Raw genomic sequence first — 24208 nt, 5'->3', positions numbered from 1 at the left:
GCATGGCCCTGTGTTAGTGGTCACTCAGGCTTGAATAATGCTGTACAACTGTCTCTGAACTGTTTATGAAAGCTTTTATTCATAAGCAAAGGGAGCCACTGAGGTTGATTTCTTGATTGCCATGAATCCAAAAACTTTAAAATACAGTAATATGTTGACATGCATTAACCTTTGAATCCATGGTAGTTATTGATTTGTACTTTCTTTTTTCGAGAGTGAAGCTGATTATTATATTGATTTCCGTACTTCGTTAACCATTTGCATTCACACTGGTCATTATACATTTTTTTTTAGGTGTGAGTAAGGTTAAATTTGAATTTAAATTAGCAAAGTCATGTGGTACAGCTAGCATCCCACTGAGATTTATTTGGACCTTAATTACCACATGTTGCTCTGTATCTTCTTTTTCAAGATCTGTATATGAGTTAAAGAGTGTTATACAAAAGAAGTATGTGGTCATTCAAACTTTATGTGTCACATCAAAGTCTGAAATGCTAATCATGTTTCTGACAGGTACTCTGCTGATATTTCTATACATTCTAAAGCAATGGCATATTACATTACATTACATTACAGGCATTTAGCAGACGCTCTTATCCAGAGCGACTTACGCAACTTTTTACATAGCACTTTACATTGTGTCCATTTATACAGCTGGATATATACTGAAGCAATGCAGGTTAAGTACCTTGCTCAAGGGTACAACGGCAGTGTCCTTACCCGGGATTCGAACCTGCGACCTTTCGGTTACAAGCGCAGTTCCTTACCCACTGTGCCACACTCCGTCCTATTGACCTATCCTATTGACATGTGATTACTGCATACCACCTACTGTATTCTATAAATTTAAGATGACATACTTGAACAGACACTTTTCATTTTGGAGATATACTTAAGTGAAAACATTTTTTTGTGAGCAAAAATTATTTTTGTTCTCATATGTTGGGGCCTACCCACTAACTTGTTTCATCAACTTTCCTGATAGGGACAAGTCTTGTGAACAAAATTTATCGATTAAGTAAACCTGTTCAATCCGTTAAAATCTGAGGATAGTTAAAAAATGTCAAAATCAACTTAGATCTCTGTGGACTTAAAAAGCAAAATGGCATTTTGGCTTTTTTAAACAAAAATGTGAAGGTTAACAAACTTATAGATATAGAACTGCAACCCTGCCACAAGCACAGAAAGTGTGAACACAGCTTTTTCACAAGTGCCTTAAGCAGAGGCATGGAAACAGCATCAGGTTCAAGTGTAAAACATAATACAGCCAGTAGTCACAGAAGGGCTCAGATGGAATTTATAGTATATGGATTCCAGACATAATTAAGTTGGCTGAAATAGACAAATGGATGAAGGCTACAGAAAATGACAAATGGCTACATATTCATACGCAAGCAGTTTATTTAATCGCTGGAGGGTCAGAAATGAGTGGTCTTTTTAAAAAATAAATTTGACACCCAACATGGGGCTGAGTATTTGTAATTCCCACCCCAAATTTGAATGTGCAATAATCTGCGACCGCAGCTGTGCTCATGCTGTGAACCCAACTGCCGATTCAAGAGGGTCCACGGTCCTCTTCCAAAACACATGGCGTCATCAGATGCTTCTTCGCACACCACAGACTACAGTTAGGCTCGCATGGATCGGACTCTGAGGAAGACCTTTCATATGTGCCATTGACTGAAATCTACAGGCGCCAAATCAAGTTGCTAGTTAGCGATGAGCACTGAACCCTATCCAGCTGAACCCTCTCCCTTCCCCATGGAGCAACCGGCCACAGTTGGAACTGGCACAGTCTGGATTCGATCCAAGAACATGAGGCTCATTCATGCAAGGTGCCTTAACCAAATGAGTGGTTCTTTCATATTAAGTCCATGGGAGAGGGACAGCTGAAGATTATGTTTTATGTATATATTTATTTGACAAGGCTGAAATATCCTGCTAAGACTGAGCTAACACTAGAAAAAAAATATAAAACTAAAACTGAAATATTCCTATATGATAGATAATGAAAACAATAGGCTAGGTCTGGCTTGTACAGTAGAGACAAAATACATCATAGGAATGTTCTAAAATTGACAATTTATGACTTTCAAAGATTAAAATATTCATTGGACTGACAAACCTTTTGTTTTTTAAAGTTAAAATTCATGTATCCTAAATAAGCTCTGATTAATACAATGATGTAGCAGTTTACACTCACATTAATCCATTAAGTTTACTCCCTACAGACTGCAGCAGTCACTCATAATGGAAATTATCCTTGCCCAATAGATCACAGTTACACTGGCTGATTACGCAAAATTAGCATCGTTAATAGACCATCCTTTCCATTTAGCCATGTTCTACATCAATGGGGATAACATATCTGCAAGCTTGGATTGCCTCAACTACTGGTACTGTGAAAGGTAGGAAAAACAACAGCAAAAACTATGTCTTTCCGTTTCAGTCACTGATGATGTTTTGCTTATAAATTATCAAAAATTATTATTCCCCTGTTTTATTTATTTATTTATTTATTAACTGAGACAGTGTAATCAAATATGAAGGTAGTGGGAGTAATCTCTCTGACCTAAGTAATTCAATATCATTCACCAGTGGATTTTGCCACAGTAGCTCTACCTGCTAGTGGAAAATGTCATTGTCGCACGCAGTGTACCTGTATGACTCTATTGAAATGCAAATTTGACAGGTTAAGGGAAAGGAGATAAGCTCCTTAATAAAGTCATAATAGTGCCGTGTTCAATATGTTGTTTGGATTTTGACATAGCTGCAACACATCAATGCAAGCGTTACAATCTCGCCTGTTTCAGTAGACCTAAGAATGCTTTGAAGATTCTTCTATTTGTTTTTTCTACCCTGTCATTGATGTTTGGGATCATTTTTGAATAGCACACACTTCCTGACAGCTATTTCCTCATGAATATTTTATCTTTTGCCGAAGTGCTGATGGATTGTCAAGCAAAATTGAAATGCTTTCATTCTCGGTGAAACGCATTGCCCTTTAAACCGGTGTGTTTGTACAACAAGTCTGAGATCCTTTATCCTGTTTCTTCAACTTCTGCACCCACAGTATGATTATGTTTGCAGTCTTGATACTTACACAGTGCTTACATATTTTCAGTTGAATCTGAGTTGAATGAAACTGTGCAAAATGAACCTTTAAATTTGTGTACAGAAGTCTTTTAGTACACAGTAAAATGTCCAGTATTACGTCCAGTGTGGGACCAAATGTTATCTGTTCAGAGTTAAATTAACACTGGACATTTTACTGTGCACGCATACATCAAATCAAAAATAAGTAGGTATGTGATTTCTTAATACTTTTGATATTTCTGCTCTTTCATATATTTGTGATTGTATGCAATTGAGTATTTTGGTAGCCCTAGTCTACCTGTAGAAAATCCAAGCAGACACAAACCTTGAAAACTCCACATAAATCTAACTTTAGATCCTCAAAGTATGGATCCTGAAGTTTTGAAGGGACAACTGAACTTTTCATTAAATATTTCATTAAAGCATTTGAGAATCTCGTCCCTGCCAATCAATTATAGCTTCAATAATAGTGACATTAAGATTACAGGAGAATGGCTAGAACAACTGCAGTAGATTTACACAAAGATGGAAAGGATTACTGTGGACACAAGCAATATTACCTGCTAAGGTACCTGCAGTGTTCCATGACTGTTAGTTAATATATTTCTCATTATTTGAGGGACTGACCTTGAAAACAAAATGAAGTAAGAGTCAAGAACAATGAATAATAATCATATTCATACTGCCACTGTATGAAACTCATCTGAGAAGATAATTTATTTTTCATAAGCATGTGCTATCTCTGTCAATGTAGGTATTTTGATCACTGGCAGGATGGGGCATTATCTATACTTGAACTGTGCATGCACTATCACAAAACCTTGACCAAACTGATTTACTGTTTTGGGGCCTGGGGATGTGTCCTTTTCTCCCTCATACTTATTGAGCACAACAGCACACTTATCGTATTCATCATTGTTTCTAAAAAAAATGAATATTTAAAAGAACTGTAATGGTTTTGATCAATTTCTAAGTATATAGCAAAGGTGATAATACACACATCCTAGGCAGGTACAGGATTAGCATCCGGAATGAAAGTCCACATACTAATAGGACCCACTACATAAACACTCCTTACCCGGACACTGTGCAGCAACTGGTCAGAAATAAAACATCAGTCGACCCAGTTCATCAAACAGTGTCTTATTCCCTGAGCAAAGTGTGCTCTAGTGCTCCTTATTTCAGGCCTATACCAGTGAAGTGTACAGGTAAGGAGTTTTTCTCTAGTTTGCAGAGCTTCCTTTTATACAGATCCAAAAGTTTATTTTACATTGGCGCCCAACCTGAAGATGTACGTGCAGAAATAACTGTATACAAAAGCAAACAAATGTTTCAGCTAAATGCTTTCATCACTGCTCTGAAAAGCTCTACACATTTTCCGCAGATAAGTATACAGCCAGATATGACAATCGCATCTTCCTGGTATGGATTAAATATTCTTAGTCTTATTCTGATTGGTTATTGGAATACTTGTACCAGCATGTAGTATGTGTACTCAGCTGCAATCTGTTGTCTCCTTTGAGCTTTTTTGTCTAATATTGATGCAATTTGGAAGAAACTTAGTTTCCTAATACTTCTTTCTAAAGAAGTTCTACATGGGTAAGATATCTAACATTCCTGTTTAAAAATATGAGAAATGTATACATAATGTGCAGATAGAAATTAAATTTCAACTATAAAAATGATTGGCATTCATACCATGTCATATTTCAAATTCACAGGCAAAAGATCGTATTCTTCTAAATACTGTAGTATTTTTTAGTTTGTGAGTGTATGGCTTTGTTCAGATTCTAGGCTGAAGTGGCAAAAATCCTATATTTTTGGCTGCATGTGACGTTGTTCTCTCTTTCTTCTTACTGATCTTCCAAACAGTTGATTATGGTAAGTCTAAGGTCTGGCCTATGCCTCTTACTGCTTTTTTCTTATTTCTCAGCCTCATAATGGCTTCCTTGTCTTTTACTGGCACACCTCTGGTCCTCATGCTGGCAAACAAGAATAACAGTCTCTAAAGGCAATTAAAAGGCTATAATTAAAACTAGAGACAAAAAGCTCTCTAATACCTGCACTAAGGAAGCAATTGAGCACAGCAGACTAATCAGAAAAACTTGTGATGCCGTTTGTCCCAAACATTATAATCCCTTATATAGGGGGACTATTTATAAAAAATCTGCTGTAATTTGTACATGGTGAAACTAAAATGCATATTAAAAAAATGGATAATGTGCACTTTGATTACAAATCTAAAATTGTGGAGTACAGATCCAGATAAAAAATAAAAAACAATTATTAAGTATTTGTCCCAAACATTATGGAGCTCACTGTAAATTCTAACCCAATTCATTATTGCAGTAATTTTTAATGCATATGTTGAATCATGCTCATGATAGACAGTGTCACTAAACAGTGTTTATTCTATTTGTATATCATTTCATAAATTTAAAAATAAATTATTAGCCAGATTTCTGTTTGAGATAGGGGAGCTAATGTCCAAGGGCAATCGGCTGCTTTTCCTATCAGTCACAGCATGCATATTTTATAAGCTGTATGATGCTCAATGACTTCCTTGTCCAAATTGTCCATCATGGTGAGTTTCTGACCTTGTGAGTCCTTTCAATAGTTCTTCTCTTTTTTGCTGTTCTTCTGTCTCTCTTATCCATGTCCTTCTTTTCTGAAATCCTGAACCAGCTAAATGGTCAAATGGCACAAGAAGATTATTCCAAACACTACATCAGAGCCAAAGTTGTAATATTTGGCTAGCTAGACAGATAGCTATGTTATTCTAGAGTCACTTGTGGGTGTCAAATAAATTATGTTGTCTCAGTTCTTATACATAATTATTTGTGACTTGCTAGTTTTTAAAGTGAGATTATTTGAGTTATTAAGATTAAGATATTGCTGTTAAATTAGTTGATTTAGGGGAATTAGGAGTTTTATTCCAAGTCTTACAAACTGATGTTTCCATAAGTTGGAATAAATGTCTTTTCCATCTGTAATTTTGAGTATTGAAAAGAAAATGGCTGTTTATCAGACTCAAATTTAATAACTGAAACAATTGTTTGTCTAAATGTGTTGGGTCAGGATGAGCACATGGTGGCTTTTGTTCTGCTAGTAGGGCTGACATTATAATTATTGTTAGTATACACATGCTGCCAATGTCTGCAGTAAATATCGATGTATAGAAACTGGTTAGGGTATGAGTGTACCAGTTAAATGAAATGTGTCCTTATGTGTTTGTGGTAGGGTAGTGATCAATATATTTTGAGATGTACTATGATTTTCTACCACATTCTATTTTGTACATTTTGTCTTCTGACAGAAACATTCACCTTGCCCAAAAAGAAGTGTGTTTTTTTAAAAAGTTATTCAATTAAAATTGGAGTCATGTAAAAAGGAAATTTCTAACTATGACACCCAGACCTGAATATTTCTATTGAAGTAGGAGGGATATGTTGGGTGAAGGTAGAGAAACTGGAGGGTGTTTGATTGTGTTGCATCATCTTTTTATTCCTTCATTACCCTTTATGACAGAGAGCTTACTGGCAGATTCTCTCCTCTCTGCTCTGTAATTGAAGAAGGTGAGATGGAATCGGGTAGGTATGTGCTGACATTGCTAAGTAGTCTGTGTGATGTATTGCTGGTAGGGTTTGTGAGAGAGGACAGGGGTTCTAATGGCTCCTTGAGATTTGTTGTACTGTAGGATGTTGCATGCGTGTCCAACTGTTCCAAGGTGGAGGGTGTAATTTGGGCAGTCTTCTGCTGAGTCTTGGATGTTCCAAGTATGGGCACTTGAGAAATGAGAAATAACCTGACGGGGAAACATAAAAAAAATTACTACATAGTTGTTTTCTACCCTTTTAAAAATGCACTGTATATACAGTGCCTATTCCTGATTTCCTCTATTGTTGCATATTTGTCACAGTGGATGATTTCAGAAAAAATGTTAGACAAAGGGAACCTGAGTAAACAAAAACATTTTTTAAATGATTATTTAATTAATTTAATGAAGAAAGTTATCAAACACCTATATCATCCATGTGACAAAGTAATTTTCCCCTTAAACTTAATAACTGGTGGCACCACCTTTAAAAGCCATAACTGCAACTAAATGCTTCCTATAATTTGATATCAATCTTATACCACATCACTGTGGAGGAATTTTAGCCTGCTCTTCTTTGAAGAACCACTTTAGTTCAGACAAATGAATAGGTTTCCAAGCATGAACAGCTAATTTCGGGTCCTGCCACAGCATCTCTATTGAATTCCAGTCTGGACTTTGACTAGGCCACTCAAACTTTAATTTTATTTATTTTCAGCCATTCAGATGGACTTGCTTTTGTGTTTAGGATCATTGTCTTGCTGCATAACAGAACAATTATGCTTCAGCTTCAGCTCTGAGACAGATGACCAGGTAGTCTTCTTAAGAATGTTCAGGTACAGAGCAGAAATCATGGTTCCTTCAATAATGGAAAGTCTTCTAGGTCCCGAGGCAACACATTTCCCCATCATGTGTGACTGTTGGTATGATGCTCTTATTGTTAAATTGTATTTGCTTTATGTCTGACATAAAAGGACTGAAAAGTTCCACTTTTGTCTCATTTGTCCATAGAACATTATCGAAGGAAGGAAGGAAGGAATTTTTCACGGCACTGTATAACCAGTCACTATAGGTGCTCTCTAATGCTCGTATCCTGTTAAAATTCAATTCCTCAACTACCTGAATTGAAAATGTTTTTTGTGTAAGTTCAGACATAATTAAATGAAGCACACTAAAGTTTCAGTAAAATGTACATGTCTGAATGAGAGTGTCTTAATATGCTCAATTGATAAAAAATTGAGATGCAACTGTTTCCTGAAGTGTCATTGTTCTGAAGAGGATATTATGGTTCTGAAGAGGATGTTATTGCAACCTAGTTCAACTGATTGTGCAATAGTTGTACTTGAGAAGGCTTAAAATGCACAGTGGCATGAGTTGGGATCAGTCTGGGAGAGCAGGGGCAGAGAGAATTCAGAGATGAAAATGAAAGAGACAGACTGTGGGTCTAGAACACAATGAAAACTGATGACCTGAAACAGCAACATTAATGTATTTGAAGGCAGACACTGTTTTTAGTCAGACTTTATCACAACTGACAGACCAGGTTGAGGGTCACTACTGTGTGTCTTGATGGTTGGGCATTGAGGACGACAACTAGAAAGGAAAGTATGAGGACAAACTTTGACTTGGCTTGGTAAAGCCAGTGTTAACTTGTAATAATATACAATAAAAATAAACATGTACGATATTATAATTAATAGAAAACTGCTAGTAATAGTAAATATAATTACTAGTAACAGTCTGGGAGGAACTTGCATTGGCGTTGCTAATTTTATTCACCTTGCCAAAGATTTTGTCCTTTTGAAGTTTTGCAAGAGAGACAGTCAGTATCCTTGGCAGAGGTGGCACCACATGTCCAAATCTGGCGGGGCAAAAGTTGTATTGTACAGACCCACTGGAACATAATTAGTCTTGACCTGTTAACAATATATGGCCCTGATTATATGTTTACTACCATTTCTGACCACAATGATTATGTATGTGTTTGAATGCATTATTACAATTGCATTATTTGAAGCCACCCATTGGGGAAAAACTGGAAAAAACAAAAAAAATTGAAAAGAAAAAATGGCAACTTACAAACACCCACGCCTAATTTTGGTGTTCTGGCAAACTGTTCTACCCCTCAGGATGAATGACCTACTCAAACTCTAAGTGTGCTGTAAAGTTTTTCGCCCAATGCACACTAGGATAGGCTCCAGCACACCCTGCAACCCTGGCAAAGATAAGTGAGTACAGACAATGGATGGATGTATGGATGAATTTGAATTCATAACCCCCTAAAATAGCCAAAGAATTTGGTACAGTATTTAACTAATTTGAAAATAATTTTAAGTCATGTGCAGTAGGTCATATGATGGCAGGTGATTGGTTAGAAACTACCTATGTGAATACACTCTTCCGATACCATGTAAAATAACGTACATCAAAAACAAGTGAGTGCTTAATATCTGTGCCAAAAAGAAACCATTTTAAGACTTCAAACTGCCAATTTACAAATTCAGGCGCAAGCCTTTGGCTCAAGCCTTTGTTTAGATTAATAAATACATAAATAAACAAAACATTCTTCTTCCCTATAAATGTAATAGTGTATAACAAAGTCAGAATGGAAAAAATGTTGGTGGTGGAGAGAAGAAAATGAGGACTTCCTGTAAATGTCTGAGACTGGGCTTATTTCTTTGTCTTACATCAGAAACAAAACAAAGCCTCAGATATATGTCAATGATACTCTACCAAACTGTCAGCAGCAGATTGTAAGTGCATTTACCTTTCCCAGTGTATTAGCAGTATTCGTACCCTGTGGCGAAAAATAATAAATAAATAAATGCCGGATGTCAAGTGATTCATTCATTTTAATATTTTCCTGGTACTGTGTTAGCTTTAAGCCTTAGAATTGGAATTGATACTCACAGCTGGCTTTGTGAGTGTGTGTGTCTGTGTGTGTGTGTGTGTGTGTGTGTGTTATGCGTGTGACATGCTTGAATCGATGAATACATATTTATATGAATATATTTGTCTAGCTGTGACTGAAATCAAGAGAAGAATTATTCAAGCATTCAATTATTTACAATTCAGTTGCTGCTTGGACACACACTTTGTAAAGTTTATTGTGATAGAGCATCCAGTATCAATGGTCACAACCCATGAAATTAGTCAAGTTTTAAATCAATGCCACCTGCAGAAACTCCAGCAAGCTAAGCAATTATTCCAAACTTGCAAGGTGGGTTGAAATTCCTCTGCTTTTGGCAAATCCAAGCACAGCTTTTGTTCTGTCTTAACACATCATGAGAAATTGTATTCAATCAACATTTTTATTCAACTAAAAAATTAAGCGGATTAAAACACTTTGGAGATTTTAGTAATCACTGATATAAAAGGAAACAATTTCATTGTGTTGGCTACACATACAGCCTGTTAATTTTATTTGCGAGAGTCAAAATTGAGTTTGCATGTGGATTTAATCAGACCTTAGTGAAAGATAGCTTCTTCATTGTTATTTGAAAGGAAAATAATAAAAAGAGGGTTTTTTTATATTTAAAAAACATTCCAATGCATTGCATTCTCATTTCAAGTGATGAACAGAAACATTATTCAAATTTTAATGAAGATTTGATGTGCATGTGCAATTATATGTCAGTACATTTATTAAATTTAGTGATATATTTTACAGACATATACAGATTTTTTCAATGTTATGTAAAAGTTATATGGGTAAAAGCGTCCCTGAAAATGCCTTGTAAATGAAAATGCAGTTTATCAAGAAATGAATGATTAAACAAACACATTATCCTTCGACGTTTTCTGGGCTTACTGGTGATTTTTTTTCAGGAATTCAATCTGTGATTTCAGCAGAGAACATCCTTGAAGCTTATCTTAATTTATTCTCCCATCTTTTTCAGCATTGCTTTTTGATAGAAAGAAATGCCAATGTAAAGCTCCTGTTTAAAGGTTAGTTCAAGAAATACTGGGTGGTGTGGGCGAAGCCAGTTTTTAGAGCCACAGGATTGTACAATAGGAAATCATCCTGGCCTGGCCTGTTCACACATTGGTTCCATTGTGCAATAAACTATGAAAACCTAACAAAACACCAGCTCATTTGAGTAACCATATTGTTTCTTACAAGATGAGTATAGATGTTTAGCTTCCTTGATGGATAGGTTGCCATACTGGATGGATTTCCATCACCATGTTTTTTATATGTGTATATTCCTCCTGATCGCCAAAAGCAGACAATATATTCCCCTGTAATCCACACGAATGTACCGTGTGTGTGTGTGTGTGTGCATGTAAGATAATATAGATTATTTTAAGCTACATTCTTCTTAATTAGGAACATAAAAAAATAAAGGGAAAAAAAGTAGAAAATTTGAACAGGGAAGATGATTTTAAGAGTCAAGTATGAGAGGCACTCCTACTTTGGTGTCACATGCCAACTGAGTTTGAACATGTGTTTGAACCTCAGACCTGGGATTACAGTATGTTTACTAAGCATGCCGAAATTTCCGCCAGTGCCACCAAATTCTGTGTTGCAGCATGTTTTCAGTTTGGTGGGGTATATACCACGGCTGGTTATGTAAATGATCACAGCCGCAGCAAGTATATGTAAACGCACTGCCAGTATTTGAGATACTCACTCACTCACATTTTCGAACGTTAAAAAACAAACGCAATTACCTTTGCTGCAATGGCCACCAGCCATGATAAATCAGCTGTAGTTGGTCACGTGCACACATTTCCATTCTCTCCTCCTGTTTTAGTCTCATTAGCATCTATAAAACCCTGCAAATCTTTAGTAGATATGGCCCTCAATTTTTTTTTTTGCAAGATGGCTTTCACCCTGTCTTCATAACTAATCAAGCAAACGTATCTAAGATAGCTTGATAACTAGATGCATCATCATGCATTTGAGTCTATGTCATTTTGAATGGATTTGTGTCCATGGGAAACAGTTAAATCAAATCAGCGTACAGTATATTTGCAGTATTTCAGATATTTCCACAAAGAACATAACATAACATGTCAGAGTTATTCAAGATAAAACATATTCCCCAGAGGAGTACCCCATCCTATAGCATTTTATTTTCTTGTTTGCTTTCTTTCGTTTTAATTTTATCAGAAGCTCAGAAGACGTTGAGCAAACTTCTGTCCTGCCAATGAAGCACCATTTTCAGTTCGCAAGGAGGGTGCAAGTGGGTCCTTTTTGCAACATAATATACCATTTGTGAGCACTGGCCTACTAGCCCATGTTGATGTATTGCCTGTACCTGCCACTGATAGCTTAATAAGATACTCATTTTCCCTCCAATACCCTCATTCATTTCCTCCATCTATCATAACAAATGCTGTGCACCCTTTGTTGTCTTTTGTCCCTCCTCTTGATTTATTTATTTCCCTCCTCTTGACTGAACCCTCAACTTCTGCCAGATTCCATCTAAGCTTTGGTACCCTGCTACTGAGTGCTCTCTTTCAGTTACACAAGATGTTCTCATCTTAACTCCTGCAGCTCCATTTAACAAGACAGGGCGAAAAGAACAAAACAGTAAGGCTGTTCTCAAAGCAGCATTTTCTGCCAGCATCTGATTTCGAATCAAAACAACTCTTGCTGGCCATGGATTCTGCCTCAGGGCTGAGAACAACTCATATTGTGAATGGTACAACAATAAAATAAAAATGTTATTCAAGTGTTTCTTTATTACTTTGACATGAAATCAATTTAAATGTATGTATGAGTAACGGAGTAACGGGTTGAGCAATTTCCACCCCAATTCTGAATGGCCAATGAAAATTATTTGGGGAAAAATATGCTAAGACATTTTAATTAATATGATGGAAAAAAAAGTTTAATAGTGGTATACTTCTGCAGATAAAGTTTTCTTCCAGTTACGGACCAACTGACCTTTTCTATTTATTTTTGTTGTCTAATATTATATCTGGTATTAGTTTATATTGCTTTACTGTTCTATTTGATATACATCCTATGTTAATGCTAAATATTCAGAATGAAGATGTTTATTTAGTAAGGGAAATTAAGTATTTAAAAAATTATGCTGTGGATAAAAGCATGAAAATTGGTACAGATGCCCCTCAGGTCATCCTAAGACATTGGAAGAGGTGCCCAGAAAATCATAAACAGGAAGTAAGTTACTGAACAAATTCAAAAAGGCTGCCTACTTGGTTGCCGATTGCCTCAAAAATGCATTTTTGGTGTTAGCTGGAACATTGCAATACAGCCCTAAAAAAAACATGGATTTTTAAAATGTCACATTTCACATACTTTCAGGAAACCCTGCCTATTTCATGTGTAGCTCCACAACATAACAAAATGATTAGTTAATTTAGAAAGTTTAGAAGATTAGTAAAGTAATTAAAGTTTAATTAACAAAAATGAACTTTTTCAAAAATTAGAAATGAAATCAATTTTTCACCACATTACACAATTAATTCTCAGAATTCTAATGGACAAAATGTATTTTTTAATATTTTTATATATTGTCTGCTTATGCAATTTAACCTCACACACAAGCAGGTCTGTTTCATCAAGTAAATCTGTCTTTTTGAAGTCTTGCTAAATCCACCATTGTATTTACAATACACCAATAGGTTCAAATGCAGGTGGCTTTTAAAGGTAATGAGAGATGAGACTCTGACTGATTCGTTGCATGTTACACTCAAGACACACCTCTTAATAAGTTCAGCCCATTTGAACCTTCCACATTAACTTAGCACTCAAATTATCTACCATTTAAGTAGCAAAAGTGGATTTGGACATGTCCTAAATGCACTTGCACCATGTGCTTTAGACCATGCTCTAAGATCATTAAAAAAGCCGTATGTAGCATGATTTTCAATTAAGGAACTTGCATGTGAGATTGTGGAAAAGCTGATATATCTATATTAGCATGCCAAGGTCTTTGTTACGTATCAATGCTTTCTTATATGCAGATATCATAAGTAAGAGTGCGTTAAAGGAATGAATGTTTGCATTTTACTTGCTTGCTACATAGACATAGTTGTAGGAATTGTGGTGCTTTTCAGGCAGCCATTTTGGATTTTTGTTTTCACAATCTGAATTTGTGTTAACCCCTTTGAGATGATTATACACATCCCAAAGATTATCAATACTAAACTGTGTGCTCATGGGAAGAACAAAAAGTGACAAATAGACCATCACCTCTTGTGTGTGTGTTCAATGTTTTTTAAGGATCATTGCCTGCCTTTAAAATCATTTACATACCTCTCACAAGTGAATATTAAAAGGTCACCCCATTTGGAATTTTTTGTGTTGTGTGTGTGTGTGTGTGTGTGAATTCCTGGGGTTTAAAACAGTGTAAAATTATTTGCAAACATTTTAATAGGCAATTCTGGGAAGTTTGTTTCATGTAATTGGTTCACTGTCTATAAATCCAAATTGTAAAATAAGCCTGGTGTGCTAGCATTTAAGAGGAATATCACCTTTTGGAATTGTAGTACTTTTCGGGGAGCCATTTAGAATTCTCAGTTCACAAAAGTTCTGTACATCCCAAAGAGTGTCTGTACTAAATGTGGTGCTTTTATCTGCCGTGTAACTGTTTGAGCCTTTTTCAGCTTTATTCCCCCTACTAATTGAAAAGTCAGCTTTGCCATGCATTAAACATGCAACTTTAGCCTTTTATAAACAGCATAGTGATATCCATATTTATGCGAAAATGATTTAGTGTCATCCATTGGAGGATTGGTTTCTGCATATTTCAGACTTTTTCATGAGTGGGTATTATATAAGCAGAACACACATTGGGTTGACGAATTAAATTAATAGTTTTTAAAATCCAAGGGGAAAGATTTTGAACAGTGTGTGAAATATGCAATTTGAAGGAAATTGTTTTTTTTTTTTTTTTTGTTTTGGTTTTAGTTTTTTTTCACTGTAGCAGGAAGCACCAGGAACTTGGTTCTGGAGGAGCAGAAAATACATTTCAGTTGGATTTATCATGGACGTTTGGGCCAGTGATGGAGTCTTGTTTTGAAAGCAGTTTATAAAAAGTTTGAATTTATATTCATTTAATGTGGCTATTTATTCTTTAATTCCTGATGAGCAGTGCAGTTGTGGAATCTTGTACAGTGCTATCATAAATTATTCACCCCTTGAACTTTTTCACCATTTTTTTGTCTTCCATGTTCAAATTATGTTATGCATTGAAATATGTTTGCCCCCTCACAACACAATACATTCAAGACATTTATGATGCAACAGTATTTTTATTCACTTTTTTTTTCAAAAATTCAAGACATTTCCTAGGAGCTGCCTCATGGGGTTGACATGCTACCATTTTCTTCAGGTTAGCTAGCTGTTAATTAGTTTCATAGCTAAGTTTCAAGTGTTTCACGAACAGTAGCACATCACCTATCTTGCCACTGATATAACTATATTTATAGTTATCTATTGTGGTTCAATATGGTGCAAGTGCACTCTATGAGCAGACACAGTAGAACAAATAGCTTCTTTTATGGTTTCCTCTTCCCATAATTTAGAGACTGTCCTTAGGGTGACGACTCGTGGCTGTTAAGAGAATCATTGGATGCTGACCCAGGGCACATGTGGGACGTGGAAATTGGAGTGGGGGAAGCCATATAAATTGGCGCACTTGGGGAGAGACGAAATTTTCATTGTAAAAAGGCCCTTACAATGTATGTACAGTACAGACTTTTACAGTTGTAAAAACACAATTCCTAAAAAAATTTCTGGATACCATATCATTGATATTAAACTAATGTCTACATACAGCTAAACTTTAACTGGAGCTTCATGGAAAAGGAGCCACGTGAAAAAGTAACACTGCCCATTTTTCATTCGCCAAGCACATTTTGTTACCATTGGTATGCAGCGTGCATACAAGATTTTCTATGCAGCAAATGGTGTGTTTTATTACAAAGGAGAGACACTGCTCAGCCTGAAAAAAAAATGCTTTGACTAAAAGCTGTATTACAAATTTTGCATATTTTGGCTGCCTTGACTGTATGTTTTTAGGGTTAGTAAGAGGTGCTTTATATCTTCTGAAAGATTTGTTTACTTGTTAGAGTCCTGGCTTATATTCCAGTGGCCTTATTGTCTTCTTTGGAATTGAATTCCAGAAGACTGACTGGCCACGCAGAACATTGAGTTTTGTAAATGGATTTCACCGCTTACAATTTTAACCTGAAACACTAAATTGAATCAGTTTTATTATCATTCATCTACCTGTTTTATTTCCTAAATTTGATTTTCTGTTTCCTGTTCCTTCTGAATTTCAGACATCTACAGTGCTCTTTCTCTTCAATTTCAGACACATCTGAAGTTGCTGAACAGAGCCCCTGCTTCCTCCATAATGTAATTTCTTTAATTATAGGATGACAATGAGACTTCTTCTAGCCTTTACATGATGATGCTCATTTCTCTGAGCTATAGGAAATGAAGTTACATTTTATGTAATAAAAATGTCCTTTTTTATCAAAGGAACACATGACCAGTCTGCAGGAGTCATGAAAGGACACATTTTAGTCAGTCTCTGGATATCAAATAAGAAGAGTGGAGCTCAGTGTGCACACATATTTCTTTGTTGTATCATACTGTGTAACATGGGAAGCTGTATCTCTGAGAAATACAAGGTATTGTCAATAACACTTTACTTTCCAGCAAATGTAGAACTATGTACCAGGGAAAATGATTTCAGATTTTTTAAAATTATAATTATTGCTTTAATTACCATTGTGTTGTTATGTAAATACTTATGGTACCTCATATTGGCAGGTGGACTCTGATCCAAATACTGATCAGTCGAGATTGGATGGTTTTATGGTGGTATGTTCTTAAGCCACATTGACTTTTTCCACTATTAAGCCAAAAGTCTAATTATGTATTTATTGGAGGAGGGGTGGTAAGGCGGCAGGGGGTGGGATTTGGGGAGGGGGGGGGGTGGGGGTGTTAGGGGTTTTAACTAAGAGAATGGCTGTGTGTAAAATATTCATGAATTATTGTTATTATTCAGCATGCCCAGCATTTTACGACGGTGCCACATTGTGATTTAAATCCTCTTTTTTTTTAAGTGAGACCTTGTAAAGGATATGAATTCACCTCAAAATTAAAATAAGCTTACAATTACAACTCAGTATTTCACTACGATCAAGCAGTATAATGCAATTCTGCCTACACTTAAATGGTGGGCTCTTCTCCAGATAATCAATGCTTTAGCTCACCACCATGGATGAAAAGCTTAGCTGCTTCCATCCAGAAATTTGCATTCATGGTGTAGTCAATTGATTCCAAAGCTGATTTCACTGCAGACATTAGGACATCCTGGTTGCTGCGTATTTTGAAATCTACAACCAGCAACTTCGTCAGCCTTCACCACTTTGTCACAGCTGCCTCCCTAGTTTTCATGTAACGATTTAGCAATTACAAATTAAGCTTCAGTGCACTCACATGGAGCACTCTGAAATAATGAGCACTAATTGTCTTGAAATTGCCATATAATTAGCATTTGAAATATGTCTAAGAGAATTTTACTTTCAGAACTGAGGAGGTGATCTTGGATTTATTCTTGTACTTAGGGTTTGGTTAGGTGACTGACAACCCAAAGAGGCGTAACAGAACACATTCTCACTGGAAAAGTCTCACTGAACAAACGTATCGGTTCCAAATGCACCTCTAAACCAAAGCTATACTACAATTATGGACAGGAAGGCCATAACCATGACATAAGTATAATGTGATTGGGGAGGGTACAAGGGCCTGAATATCTGCCAAAAAAAAGTCTCTCAGCAGAGCTTATTCCTGTTTTTCCAACTATTCAGAACAGAACTTTCCAAAAAATTAAAAATCAACAAGCTACACAGCAGCACTAAGGGTTATTCAGATAAAGCAGGGTAGTGTGATTCAGGTTTCTCTCTCTTTAAATCCACCATGCAGATAGAAACTTACCTTTATTGAACAGAAAGGCAACTTTTTTATTTTATTATTATTTTTCATTTTAATTTGTGGGTCATTTCATTGACTGGCAGTACCCAAACATTTTCGTTGTCTTTCATGATGCGTTTGAAAGCACAGTGACTTTGTATGGATGCGCTAGGATGCAGTCTAGGATCAGATCCTTACCATTACAATGCAAACTGTGGCCAGAAACCTCCCTTTACTCCTTCCATGCACAGCACAGTTGGTGGACTGTGGGGTGTAGAGCAGCCAGTCAAAATTCACTTTGGAGAAGGCTGTGATATTGCCTGCATATTACTAGATTAACAAAGGATGAGGCAGCAATAAAATTAGCCTACAAATACAAATAAGCATGAGAGAAAATTGGGCTTTGCAAAAAAATGTTTACAAAAAAATGTACCGTTATTTGTGGTGTACCCCTCCAAATGTACCCCTCCTATATATCACTTTTGGTTATTGCACCTCTTAAAGGAAGCATATTTTCATCAGGAATAATTTGTCAATTTGCTTCCATCACAATTTGTCTTCTTGGCATTCAAAAAAAAGTGTAATCCTCATATCTGTTTGAAATATCCTTTGACCAAGTAAAATCATGCTTGGGAATCTCTCTACAAGTCTATTACGTTTCACATGTGTTTGCCAATCCAGCACAATATCAATGCTTCCGCTTTCCAGGGCCATTGTTGTGGGCCTGCTGGATGCCAACATGGGCAACAGGACAATGCTTTCAAAAGACAAAACTGTCTCCCAGTGCAGCATGTTTAATTACAGAACAACACTAGATACGCAGTTCGTATTATCCTTAGCCATAGTGCAGATATGCTGTTTTTATATACTGTAGAAAAATTGGCTTTAAATTCATTCTTGTAATTTTATCATGTATTATGTAAAGACGGCTTTTACTCTATTGTCCTTTTTCAGCTGTCATAAACATCTGTCTGAAACATTGTTTGCACTTTGCTTTTACATTTTACCTAATCCTCTCTCATACTCCATTACTATTTAGTAGGATACTGCTGGTGGGGTAAGAAATTAAATAGAGGAAGGGAAGGACTAAAGTTAATTAAGAAGGAACTTTGAATAATGTATGATCTGATGGTACTTTGGGAACTAAATCTATTTTTTATCTTCAATTTCCATAAAGAGATTGTCATAACTTGCTCGGTGCACATATGGGTCCTCTCCTCGGCAATTACTTGTTAAACAAAAGGGAAGGGAGAGGACAGGGAAACAAAAATGCGAGAGTGAATATTTTAAACATCCATTCTCATTGTGTATGTGTGCAAATGCATGTGGTGGGTTCTGTGAAGAGGAAATAAAATAGTTGTATGGAGCAATCAGTTTAAACACAGACATCAGCGTTCTCCTCCAATTTGATTTTAAAATGATCTTTTAAATGTGTCCCTCAAATTAAACACCAAATGCATTACTAATGTGACATGTGATCATGTGAAGTCTCAAAATTTTACTTAATTTTGCAGGTCATGGTAATTTGTTGATGAGATAATCTTTAGAGAATGTTCACCTGTAAGTATGATGAGTACAGATTAAAACATCAGATTAAAACAACAGACTACAAAAAATGATTTAGAACTTTTGGAATCATTCTTAACTTAAAGTTTTGTACACCACATTTCAGCTGCAAGCTTGAGAAATTGTTCAATAAACTGTGCAAGTCAATTACCAACTCACATAACACTTCACTACACTGTGCAACTCACTCTGGCTCCCTGTGCTATACCCTGCCACCAGGGAGAAAAACCCCTCTCTGCCAACTGGGGGAGAACTACCTCTGGGAGACTTCCACAATCTCAAAAACAAACAAACACAGAAAAATAATGGTGGGATGTAGTTTGGTCACTCTACTAGGTCTCCTTAAGTGAAAAAAAAGTCCATCAGGGTCCAAACCTCAGCAGCCGAACGTTTCATGTAATCCCCTGCCCAGCCGGCAGCTTCCAGGAAATGCTAGCTTGCCACTTCCGCCTCCAGTCCAGGATTTCACAGAAGCTGCACTAGCAGTGAACAGTCAAACAGAGCCATGGTGTCAGCCCTCAAACCAAGGGAGGTATTTCACAAATCAGGACTACTGAACTAGCTGGATGATTGCACCGTGTAAAACCTGGAAACCTGGAACCCTCCCAAATCTGGAACATGGACTGAAGTAAAGAGCTGTTAATTCAGTAATCCTGCTTTGTAAAATACCCCCCCCCCCCCCCAGGTCCCAACCTGGGATCACACACCCCATAATTTACTCACCGTGGATTTTCTTTACATGGAACCTAGCTCCCACAGTGCATCCAGTCCGGGTTTTCACCTACACTGTCATGTACTGGCTGTCTTGCTGCTTTTCAGGTCTCTACTTCTTCCACCATCTACTGCTGGACCACTGCCAGCTGCGTTCACCGTCCACTAACACACCACAGTTAAATACATTAACACACTCACCTATCCAAACCAAAATAAAAGTATAGCGACCATAGCCAGCTGTCCAATGAAACCCAAAACCCCACCCCTAAATCCGGGCACATCAAAGCTCCATCTATTCCCTCTTGTCGTCTCTCTCTCTAACTGCACCTTTCCTCCCTCTTTTATCATATCTTGCTTCCCTGATTACAATTACTGGCACCCCCGGTTGCTCCCAGCCAGGCAGAATGGCAATCCCTCAGTGCCGCGATTAACATTGCACACACTCAACCCAATTCCTTTGTTACCCGCACACCCAACTCAACTAATGTAAGCCTGTCAGGCCTACTGCTGAAAGATATATGTATATACAGTATATACCTTTCAGCATGCATGTATGTTTGGATGTTTTCACTTTGCAGCTTAAAGTGACAATCACATTTGATGCAATAAAAATGAATTGAACACATTTAAATTATATATATATATACTGTCAATCATCTCATAAAACAGAAACTGTCCTTGAAGAAATAAAATAGTCTTAGTGTTCTTTGACTGAGGCCAGATTTATTGACTGTGTTTTTTTATGTTTTTTTTCAAGCAGTTCAGTCAGTTTCTGTTTTAATCTTGTTGTCATAGTGCAATAATCTGTCAATGGCTCAGATCATGCCCACAGCAACTGACAGATTTCAGTTTGATATTCCTTCAGTTCTTACTTAAATGAAATTCACGTGCCACAGGGATCGATTCCGGGCATTCTAATTTTTCGATATCCATGTTTCCCCTCGGTTAGTTTATTCACAAACATAAAACTATTTTGTAAGACAATGATAGGTTGCAATGATCACCTCCAGGTCTTTCGGGCGACCTTGGTATTTTAGACCAGTGCAGCGGTTTAAAGTTGATTATTGGGCAAAGCTAAGGTTACTCTTGTTCCTCTTGTTCTTTGCTTTTCACAGTTCTTGAATTGTTTGGGTATGACCAGAGCTTTTTTTTTTCTTTTCTTTTCATATGTAGGCAGCAGTGCAGCATAATGGCTTTAAAACTGAGGGTTGCAGGTTTGAGGTTCCAGGTGGGGCACTGTCATTACACCTTTGAGCAAGGTGCTTAACATGAATGGCTTCAGTAAACATCAAGCCATTTAAATATGGTATCCAAAGAATGTGAGGTAAGTAAGTTGCTCTGGATGAAGGTATCTACTAAATGTCTAAATCCATTTCCATCTTAGGGTTGGGGGGGCGGGGTGTCTGGTTTACAGTGGTCAACAATGTATTTACATTGGGAAAATTTAGTAAACCAATTAAAATGTTCCTTTGATGTTTCTTAATGAATAAATAATAATTAGCAATGCATAAGTGGCATTCCTGGGACAATGACCTCTATGTAAATTAAATAAGAACAATAAATACGTTATGAGACCGTTTGGGGAATGCTTTATCATAACATGCTCATAACCAACAGGGAATATAACCAGAATGATCCCTTGATGTTCTCGATTAACATTCTTTGATAACTGGGTAAATACTTTTAGCTGAAATTGAGTTTAATATGAGGACATAAAACATGAGTCTGTAATAAAACTGCCAGCACACATTTCTGCAAGAGGTGGGACTGCCTACACACAGACTTTGCTAACAGTACTAATATCAGATGCGCATTGCTGTATATGAACATTATATTTGCTCAATAAGGGTTTTGCTTTGTGTTCTTTCAGAAAGGTTGTCTGGTTAATGTCAATGACACGTGGTAGCAATGAGCAGAGCATTTGGAATATTTCATTATGTGTTTCAGATGTTCCCACTAGTTGGGTGCAGTTTAAAAACCCTAGTTCAAAATCTTCTTCGCTGTTTTCAACAATATGGCAATTTCAAATTTTTAGTGAGGACAACACAAAAAGTCACAAAAACCTTCTTCTTGCAGCTGAGTAAAATGTATTTAAAAACCTTGGGTTTCTGTGCAATTGTACCTGAATTAATTAGCATGCGGTATACTTATGCTCATTTTTCAACAGTGGAAAAAAATGCTAATTAAGCCACAGGATATACTGTATTGATCAACTGGAAACATAACCTGAGAAACATTTATTTTTTAAGTGCAATGGCAAAATTGCAACATTCACTATTCCCATTATCTAGTTGTGCAAAACATCCGAAGCTACTGTATCAGAAAAAGAGTTGCTAATCATCTTCAGGAAAATAAAGCTTAATGTTCCAATGGAAATTTTTCTGGTGATTCATCTATTAATACTAAATATGTGGTTTTATAAGTTTTAAAATTTATTTTTTCTTTTTTATTTTCATCAAAAAATGAGTTCATTCAGGTGGTTGCAACTGATAGTAATATACATAGAACTGTGACTAGACATCAGAAAAAACATTTTGCCCATTCCCTGCATGTACTTTGTGTTATTGAAAAGGAAATGCCCGTTTTAAATAAAATGGTCTTTCTTTGCTCTCACTTTACATTATTCAGCTTTGCTGTTATGAAAATAATTATTTATTCTTTTTACATTCCACGGTGACATGTTGAAGTTCCATTTCCCGCCAGGCGCGATCCCCAGGAACCGATGACACCATTAAATTATCTTCTTGAAAAAGGTAATTTATACCGATATGCTTTCGGTAGACTGACTCCTTTACATACAAAATTCCCTTTGGGGATTTAGGGGCTTTGTAATCAGAAGCATGAAATTCATTAACATGTACAATTGATCTGGGAAGCTCAGATGACGAGCTTGGTGCATTCTTGATCACGATACTTATATAACTGCAAAGGAATCCTTTCTCTTCTGTACCTGTGAACAGGGGTGCTGTCAGAGATCTTTGGTCCCGTGCAAAGATCTGACATTGGACACTACCACCCCAGGCCACCACATCCCTGTAGATCTAGAGCAACCACGCCATATTTTTTGAGCGCCCATCTCAGTCAGGAGACCCCCCCCCCCCAACATGGTATTGCTGCCTGTGAACTATTCAGGAACTCAGGAAATCTGTTCACCGTAAAGATACATGCCTTACAATGTCCCAGCCAGGTGGCTTTTATTTAAATGGAGAACACATATAGACCTCTTCAAGTTAATGAAAGTCCTTTTAATTATTCAGCAACTACTAAATTAAAATATATCCTAATCTGAAGAATTCAAATATATCCTAACATCCTACTTTGTCAAATAGAAGGATTCTGAAGCATACAAGTACATGTATTTCACAGAAGACATGCATCTCTTACTTCCTAGTTTCCGCCCTTCATCATCGATGGCTTTGCTGTTCTTGAGATTGAAAGCTGGTTGTGTGCCATGTCTCTCATTTTTCATGTAATGGAGTTTGGAGTATGTGTTGCAGGACACATGCTGTGCATTGATTTGATTGCCAAAATGGCATGCATATCTATATTATATATTTTTCTGAATAAAAACACACTTTTTATTTAGAATAATAACATTTGCTTGAATTGGAGCTTCACACTAAAAGCTTGTCACGAGCAATTACTGGATAAAAATAAAATTGTGAATACCTTAATTTAATTATTAAAATGTTTGAGGACTAGATACATTTTCTGCAATATTGCTTGGGCTGTCACAACATTGTCTCTTTGCTATTCTCATATATTACTTATATGGCACTTTCATCATCCTTAAAGCATAGTCCACACAGGTATTAATTGGCAAGGAGGGGATGTGAATCAGTCATCAGTACTTAATAATCATTTAGTCATCCATTAGCTTGCATGTTATTTGAGAATTATCAATCCTCTCCCCAACATCAAGTGCTTCTTGTCTTCATTTGTGTGATAAAATATCCCCCAACGCAAACACATTGATCATTGTCACTTTTATATTTTTATATATTATGTTTATTTTATATATTTATATTTATATAGTATTTTATATTGTATTTTTAATATTTATATAGTACCTTAGAAACCAAACAGGCTGAGAGCAATAGTTATTCACAATTCCACCTCCTATCTTTCTAGCACACAAATGGCAGCTTCTCTTCATATGATTTGATGAGTACTTCACTGGGTATTTTCACCAGTACTCCTTCCCCTCCAACCATGTTGTATCTGAAATATTTAAGTCAGGTTTTGCAGTGTCACAGTGACTCCATTTAAAGGTAAAGTTCCAGGTTTTATGAAAGTCAGAATTTGAGGGCCTAGAACCACACTGATATTTC

The 24208-nt window shown here is 36.4% G+C and overlaps 1 long non-coding RNA gene across 4 annotated transcripts in view; it reads right to left on the bottom strand.

The window, feature by feature from the left end:
• Positions 1-3789: 3789 nt before the first annotated feature.
• LOC135252642 (uncharacterized) overlaps positions 3790-24208 on the bottom strand; it is a 99610-nt gene continuing 79191 nt past the window's right edge. Inside the window, exons 4-5 of one of the 4 annotated variants that reach the window (XR_010329447.1) lie at positions 8471-8552; positions 3790-6901 (exon numbers count right to left, since the gene is read on the bottom strand). This is a non-coding gene — a long non-coding RNA (uncharacterized LOC135252642). Of the gene's footprint in view, positions 6902-8470; positions 8553-17455; positions 19643-19886; positions 20040-24208 lie in introns of those variants that run through there. The other 3 variants (XR_010329444.1, XR_010329445.1, XR_010329446.1) reach the window with 3 other exon arrangements.

The sequence above is a fragment of the Anguilla rostrata genome, chromosome 4, assembly GCF_018555375.3.
Source record: "Anguilla rostrata isolate EN2019 chromosome 4, ASM1855537v3, whole genome shotgun sequence".
NCBI lineage: Eukaryota > Metazoa > Chordata > Actinopteri > Anguilliformes > Anguillidae > Anguilla > Anguilla rostrata.
Note: the sequence above shows the minus strand (reverse complement) of the source record. Positions and strands in the feature narration are given on the sequence as shown.